Genomic DNA, 8,941 nt, shown 5'->3' on the forward strand with positions numbered 1-8,941 from the left:
GACAATAGTGCTGGGTAGTGAGGGAATTAGAAAATATTCATTCAGTTCAAACCCTGTCAAGCTCTATTAGTATCTTATTTGTTTCAATCATACCACGTCCCATTTTTAAAAACTCCGATGAGTACTGGCCCAGCCTTCTCAACCTTTCTTCCCTCAAAACAATTCCTTCATTCTGGAAATTAGCATTATGAACCTTCTCTGAACTGTTTCCAATGCAAGTATATTCTTTCTTAAAATAGGGAAATAAACCTGTACATATCACCCCAGATGAGCACTCAACATTGCCCTTATACAATTATGAGCAAAATTTCCCAATTTCCTGTAACATTTTCTTGTTGCACAAAGACCAACATTTGATTTGGCTTCTTAAATAACTGTTCTAACTGCAGACTAAAGGGTAATTATACTTTGTCTTGGAAAAGCAACTGAGTGAGTGTGCAAGGTGCAATGAGGAAGTGATGTCAGGTCAAATGGAACTGAAGCCCAAGCTTTTTTGGGTTCTGGAAGATGTCACCTCTTTCTACCCCTTACATATGGTTATGTTTAATAAAGCTTGTCAGTGTTCATTCACAAGAATGCAGACGTGGTGACAGATGGTAACTAGACCCATGGAATCACAGACAATAAGTATGTGGTGGTCACAGATAACACAGACAGCTCTGCTGGACAGCAACTTCAACTTGGCTGAGAAATGAATTCATGATTTGAAGTCCACCCCCTCCCACCAGAGTAATTCTGCACGCTTGTCACTCTCTGCGCCCTCCCACATGTTGTTTGGCATGGAAGAGCACTGATTCATCAGCTGAGGAGAGTGTGATCATGTGGTAAATCAGTAGGCGGTTTCCTTTCTCATGCTTGACCTATCACCTAGACTATTAATCCAGAAACTCAGCTAATGTTCCAGGGACCCAGGTTCAAATCCCACCATGGCACATGCTGAAATTTCATTTTGATTAAAAAAAAAGAAAGAGTCTGGAAATAAGAAGCTATTGATCACCATGAAACCATTGTGGATTTTTGGAAAAAAAGACATCCGGCTCAATAATGTTCTTCAGGGAAGGAAACTGCCATCCTTCCTTGGTCTGGCGTACATGTGGTTCCAGACCCACAGCAATGTAGTTGACTTTCAACTGCCCTCTGAAATGGCTGAGCAGTTGTATCAATCACTACGAAGACTCAACAAAGAAATGACACCGTATGGATCTCCTGGCATGTCCCCCTCAACCATTACCATCAAGCCAGGTTCAAGGAAGAGTGCAGAATAGTATGGCAGGGCAGCACCAAGAATTGGAGGAAAGCTAGAAAAGAGCTTGCAGAGCTAAAGGGGGTCAGGATAGGGCACACAAAAACTGAAATGGCCAAGAAAGAACCTACTATCAAAAAGGTTTGGTATCAACAGCAGGAAACACAGTCTTGAGAGGCCTGGGAGTTACAGCTCTGCTTGTTGCAGAAAGCATGAAAAAGTTTCAGGGGGCCTGCAGGAGGTGAGGGAACATGTCATGGATAAAAAGGTGACTCAGGGGAAGCTACCTAATTTTAAAAAGACTGACATCGGGCAAATAAAATTAAAAATCAGCTCAAGAACAGATCTGTACATTTCACAAGAGGGAGTGGGCCAGAAATCGAACTGGCAAAAGCCTTCCTTGCTGAAGTAAATGGGGACTATTTGGGGGCAGTTCTGATACAGATGAACTGGCAGCGAGAGAGACTCCATGCTCAATTGGCTGACACAGCAGACCTGTCGAAAACTGGCAGCTCCACTTCAGCCCAGGGGTGATCCCAAACAACATCGAACAGAATAGAGACCATACCATCCCCACAGGAGCTCAATTGGAAAAACTGTTGCCCCAGAAGCAAAACTGCACTTGTAACCAGGTAAAGGGCAGTTTGAGTCGACTGGTGGTTCCCAAGGCCATCCAAAACTGGTGTGCAGGACTCAGGTGGAGGAGCTGGAAGTTGCAATGATGCTGGAATGAGATCAGCAGAGGGCTGAAGGAGAGACACCAAACATGGTGGGCTGACTCCACCTACCCAGGGATAAACAAGACCACTGAAAGTTCCCAGACCCAGCTAGTCTATTTAAAAGGGAGACTGAACTCTCGTTCAGTTATGAGGTCTAGCTAACTGAAATACTCCTTCCGCATTTAGATAGAGGCCTGAGAGATGAGAAAGCTACCTCACCTTGGTCAATAAGCAGGAAGACCTGCTAGCGAAAAAACCCTCCTCTCAACTGTCGAAGGTCACAACAAATGCTCCCAAATGGAGTTCGAGCTGATGTGAGACAAAGCAGTTGAATCTAGACCGAGGTCTGTGGATGACAGCATCCCCAGAGATAGGTGACGAGACTGGGATGTGAAAGAGGTCCTGAACCAGGTGGTAAAATTTGTAAAGGTGAGCAGGAAGTCTGGTCAGCCGTCCGCATCTTTCCAAACTTATAGCAGGGAGAACAGGGAAGGTCCCGGAGAGATAACCAGAGAGTGAGATACCCCACCTAGCTGAACAGCTGCTCTGCAGTGCAACAGAATCTGGACTGCTACTGGAGGGCAGTTTGTGTCCCAAATGAGAAGGGGCACGAACACCTCCTCAAGTTAACAGGGCAGGGTAAGTTAGTACCTTCTGATTGTGACTGCTACAAGAGAAGCTCAAGGGCAGACAGAACAGAATCCAGCCGAACGCCCAGTCAGCTGGCGAGTGTTTGTGGTGAGGTGGGCACATCTGAGGGCAGCGAGGAGGCTGGCGAAAGGAGGGCTTGAAACCTCTGCTGCCAGCCTGGCAGATACCAGAATCTCAACTTAGATCCCAAATGACAGCCTTGAGCAGGGAGCTAAAGGAGGATTTGGCCACTCTACTTGTGGAAATTTAAAGAAATCTGCAAGGATCTTCTGTGGTCTACCCCAAAGATGTGGACTAGGGAAATCCCCCCAGTGGGGAAAAAAAAATCACAAGCTCTGCCCACTGAACACAACTGATAGAGCTGGCAGGAAATCCAGCACACGTTTGGGAAGCTTATAACTGGTCTTGGCCAGAGCATTGGTGCTCCCCTAGGGCACTACTCTGGATCAACAATGCATGTATCCCAAGACAGCCTGATAACTTACAACACCAAAATGAAAATAAAGGTGGTGTGGACAGAGAAGTGACAAGAGGCTTTCTCCAAACATATTAGAGGCTCTCCTACTATCCTCAAATCTTAGAAATTCTCAGGAATGCATAAAGAAGCCAAAATCTGATAACTCCTCAGAATGCAGCAAGGGACTAACATTGTACACTCTAATTATGTGTTTCACTTTCAAGAATGAATAACAGAATACCTACCTCTTTACTTTCTATCCTTCTGCAAGCAAACCTGTTAAACAAAATGTAATAGATTTTTTGCCCCCTTGAGCAAAGGGACATCATGTCCAGGAGACATGGAGAAGACAATAACTCACTTCAAACACTATGCCTTCTTGTTTAAATTTTACAATGAACTTTGCTAGGCTAAAATATACCCACATTATGCAGGTTGAATACAATTGCCGGAAATCTCTGATCAGCAGTAACCAGGCTAGAGCTTACATTATCCTCCTGGAACATCACATCCTTCTATTGTGTGGAACTTGCAGTCCACAAACAACAAATAAGAGGTCAGCGCAGCCAGGTCGGAACAGAGGAGCTACTGAAATTCATTGTGTCTGAAATAGCGCAAATGGCTCACCGTAAATATCATTCAAATTGACCAGAAGCACAGTTATTCCTGTTAAGTTAAAACTTATGGTGGCAGGTGCATCACGTATATATCCGAGTCATAGAGTCCTATAGCACAGAACAGGCCCTTCGGCCCAAACTGGTCCAAGCCAACCAAAATGTCCACCCACGCTAACCCCATTTCCCTGCACTTGGCCCATATCCTTCTAAACTTTTCCTATCCATGCATTCGTCAAAATGCCTTTTAAATGTTCATGTACCCGCCTCAACCACTTCTGCTGGCTGCTCATTCCATTTGCGTACCACCTTCTGTACAAAAATGTTGCTCCTCAGGTTCCCATTTATTCTTTCCCCTTTTACCTTAAACGGATGCCCTTTAGTCCTCGATTCCCCAACTCTGGGAAAAAGACGGAGTGCATTCACCCTATCCATGCCTCCCGTGATCTTATACAGTCTCCTACGCTCTAAAGAAAAAAGTCCAAGCTTCTCCAACCTCTTCCTATTACTCAGTCCCTCGAGTCCTGGCAACATCCTTGTAAATTTCTTCTGCATTCTTTCCAGTTTGATAACATCCTTCCTATAGCAAAGTGACCAAAACTGAACACAATACTCCAAGTGCGGCCTCACCAACGTCCTGTACAACTGCAACATAACTTCCCAATTTCTGTACTCAATACCCTGACTGATGAAGGCTAGTGTTCCAAAAGCCTTCTTCACTGCCCTGTCTACCTGTGACTCCACTTTCAGAGAACTGTGTGCCTGAACTCCAAGATCTCTCTGTTCCAATACACTCCTTAAGGCCCTACCATTCACCATGAAACTCCTACCTTGATTTGACTTTCCAAAATACAACACCTCACACTTATCTATATTAAACTCCATTTGCCATTTCTTGGCCCACTTCCCCAGCTGATCAAGATCCTGCTGCAATTTCCAATAACCTTCCTCTGTCCACAATACCACCTACTTCAGTGTCATCTGCAAATTTACTAACCATGCCTTGTGCATTCTCATCCAAATCATTGATATAGATAACAAACAGCAACAGGCCCAGCACCGACCCCTGAGGTACACCACTAGTCACAGGCCTCCAGTCCAACAAACATTCTTCCACTATTACTCTCTGCTTCCTACCATCAAGCCAATTGTGTATCCAATTTGCCAGCTCTCCTTGAATTCCATGTGATCTGACCTTCCAGAGCGGCCTTCCATGTGGAACCTCATCAAAGGCCGTATTACAAATAGTCTATCTGGATTTCACTGCCCTGCCCTCAACCAACTACCTGGTCACTTCAAAGAACTCTAACAAATTTGCAAGGCATAACCTCTCACACAGAAATCCATGCTGACTACTCCTAATCAAACCCTGTCTTTCCAAATACATGTATATCTTATCCCTTAGAATCTTCTCAAGTAACTTACCCACCACAGATGTTAGGCTTACTGGTTTATAATTCTCAGGTTCTTCTTTGCAGTCCTCCTTGAATAAGGGCACAACATTCACTACCCTCCAGTCTTCCAGGGCTTCACCCGTGGCTAATGATGATACAAATATATCAGCCAGGGCCACCACAATTTCTTCTCTAACCTCTTACAGCTTCTTGGATATATCTGGTCAGGACCAGGATATTATTCCACATTCATACATTCTAATACTTCCAACACCTCCTCTACTGTGATATGGACTTTCCACAAGATATTACCACTGTCTTCCAAGTTCCCAAGTCTTCATGTCTTTCTCCACAGTAAACACAGAGAAGAAATATTCATTGAGCGGACCTCGCACATCTCCTGCAGTTCCACACATACATGTTCACTTTGGTCCTTGAGGGATTCTATTCTCTCTCTAATTATTCTTTCTCCTTTAATATACTTAAAGGATCTCTTCAGATTCAACCTAATCTTCTCAGCCAAAGCTAACTTGTGCTTCCTTTTCACCCTCCTGATTTCCTTCTTCATTAAACTCGTGTATCCTCTGTATACTTCCAGGGAACACCTGGCTGCTGGTGCTTTCCCCTGAACAGTCATCCCCCTGAACAGTATCCAAAACGATATACTTGTTTGAGGGGAATGGCCACAGGGGATTCCTGCTCTCTCTGCTTACTCCCTTTGCCTTTCCTGGTGGCCACCCAGCTATTCTCTGCCTGCACCTTGGGTTTGACAACCTCACTAAAACTCATATCTATGACGCGCCCAACATCTTGGATGATCCCGAATGCATCCAGCTCCAGCTCCAGCTCCAGCTCCCTAACAGTCTCCCAGGAGTTACAGCTGGGTGCATTTCCCACAGGTGTAGTCATCTGGGACGATGGAAGTCTCCCTGATCTCCCACATCCTGCAGGAGGAGCATGCCACTGCCCTCACTACCATCTCAACTGCTCAAAGACCAAAGAAGAAAGTTACAAAGACTTTAGAGATAGTAGGAACTGCAGATGCTGGAGAATCCGAGTCAACAAGGTGCAGAGCTGGACTCCTATGATGCTGCTTGGCCTGCTGTGTTCATCCAGCTCTGCACCTTACAAAGACTTTACCTGAGTTTACCTGTGCTTTTTGCCGAGCCGCTGCTCACCAAAGCCTCTTGAGCCAAAGCCTTAGTCCTCACTCTGCTACCAACAAATTTTCCAATACCACATCTCTCCCCTCTTCTTTTGGTTAGGGGAAGTGGGAGGGGTCTGGGAGCAGTTTTATTTCAGATTCAACATAATTGAATGGTTATCTAATCCAATTACATTTCAAGAACTCTTACTAGCACAGAACAACGATATGCCATCATTAAGAAAGAGGCACTCGCAACAAATTGGACATGCCTTAACTGAGGATTATTAGGCCAAAAAGAGCTGCAAACTTCCCAGACAGCAGAGATTTTTATTGGTGCTGAGGTGTAAAGATGAGGTTGTGGAATACAGGGAAAAAAAGAAATCAGGACACTGTTGATAGGTCCCCAAGGATACCCATCAGCAGCCTGAAGGAAGAGCTGAGAAGCTTTGTTCAAGTGCTCGAGGCCATTTAAAACTAACCCAAGCGAGCTTGCCCAGCAACACTACAGTGAAACATGAACAACTGAGCCATCATTCTTCCAGAGGCTGTAGTCCACCAATGCCTTAGAGAAGAAAGGGGATCAGGTTCTGAAAGCAGGTTTCAAGGAACTCAGGAGATTGTATAGAGGGCTCAAAAGCACTAATCTCAAAATGGTCCCCAGCCTCACATGCAAGTGAGCACACCAGGAAGGACACCAGATTGCAGAGGCACTTGGACCATTTCTGAGGTAAGTGGGATCTGAACAAGTTGGATGGGTTGTATCTTGGCAGGACCAGGACTAAAATCTCTGCAGCGAGATTTGCTAGTGCTGTTGGGAGCAGTTTACACTAGATTTGCAGGAAAATGGGAACCTAAGAAGTTGTTTTGATTCAAGGAGTCATACTTCGGTCCAACTAGTCCATGCTGACCATAATCACAAATGAAACTAGTCCCACCTGCCTGCATTTGACCCATATCCCTCCAAAAACTTTTCCCAAACATATACTTATCTAAATGTCTTGCAAACATTGTAACTGCAGCCTTATTGACCACTTCCTCATTCAGCATGCGAACCACTGCATAAAAAATTTGCCCCTTGTACTTTTTAAAATCTCTTTCCTCTCACCTGCAAAATATGCCCCCAGTCTTGAAGTCCCCCATCCTAGGGTTTCAAGGTAAGTAAAACTAGTAAAAGGAAATTGAACAGTCAACAAAAACAGAACAGCAAAGCTCTGCAAGCATTAAATATAATCAAAATGGAGAGCAAAGTTCAAATGCTGATTTGTAGACAATTTTTTTTTAAGGTGTTTAGCATTTTCAAAAATGTTGATGATTTGAATGCACAGTGAGGGAAATAAATATTAATTAACTGGCATTATAAACTCATGGCTAACGACGGAGATCGGGAATCAAAAATGCAAAGATATTTACAACTACAAGGGATAGACAAAAAGGGAAAACAGTTGGGGTAACACTCCTCATCGAGGATGACGTTGGTACATTAATAAGACGGGATCAAGTCATGAAATGTTTGTGTCACAGCAAAACAGAGAGAAGATTTATTTATAGAACGTCAAACTGTAATGCAAATGTTCAGCGTACTTTGAAATCAGGTAAGCAGCGATGCATGTAATGTGGATAACAGTGACATTGGGCAACTTCAAATTTGTAAATTGACTTGGTTAACCAAGTCAGCAATAACGGTGTGGAGGATGAATTCTTTGAGTACTTACAGGACGAATTTCTCTTACAATATGTTGAGGACCTAACTGGGGATCAGGCAATTTTTGATTTGATATTGCATAGTGGTAGTAGTGGTAATTAACCTTTCTGTACAGGAACTTTTGAGAAATAGTGAAAGGATGAATGTGACATGGTTCACTGTGAAACTAGGGCCTTAAATCTGAGTAAACAAAACTAAGAGCATGAAGGGAGTACTGGCTAGATCATTTGGGAAATTACACTGAAAGTTTTGATGGTAGATGGTCAGTGGCTTGCTTGCATTTAAAGAAATGCCACAATGTTTACAACAGATATACAGGTCTCTGAGGAACAACACTCAAAAGGAAGGTGACTCAACCATGGTTAATAGAGTGAGTTGAAGATTTCAAAAGATCAAAGGAAGTGGTTTATAAGAATGCCAGAAACAGTGGAAAGCCTGGGGATTGGGAGCAATTTGTGACCCAGCAAACGAGGGCCAAGAAACTAATAAAGAAAAGGAAAAACGAGAGCATGAATGCAACGTAGTGACGAATATAAAGTCAGAGTGTAAAATATTCTGTCGATCTGTGATAGGAAAAGGATTTGCAAGGATAAGTGTAGGCCAATTGCAAATGGAGACAGGAGAATCTTGTGGAGAACAGATAAATCATGGAGAAACTAAATGGTTACTTTGCACCTTCGTGGAAGATGGCACGGAAAATCTATTTGCAATACTAGGTGACCGAGGGACATGTGTTACTGATGTGCCAAAAGAAATTAACATTAGTAAGAAGGCAATGTTTGAACAACAAGCTAAATTGAAAGTTGATACATTTCCTTGACCAGAAGCATTTTACTCCAAGGTGCTGAAGGAGAAACCAATAGGGATAGCTAATCAATTGATGGTTATCTTTCATAATTGCATAGATTCTCAAGGAGTTCCCGCTCTCAGGGAGGTATCAATTGCAGCCCCAGCATTTGGGGAGGGGGAGGGGGAGAGGGAGTGAGGGAGAGGGAGAGGGAGAGGGAGTGAGGG

Source organism: Rhincodon typus, chromosome 13 (assembly GCF_021869965.1).
Source record: "Rhincodon typus isolate 14 chromosome 13, sRhiTyp1.1, whole genome shotgun sequence".
Taxonomy (NCBI): Eukaryota; Metazoa; Chordata; class Chondrichthyes; order Orectolobiformes; family Rhincodontidae; genus Rhincodon; species Rhincodon typus.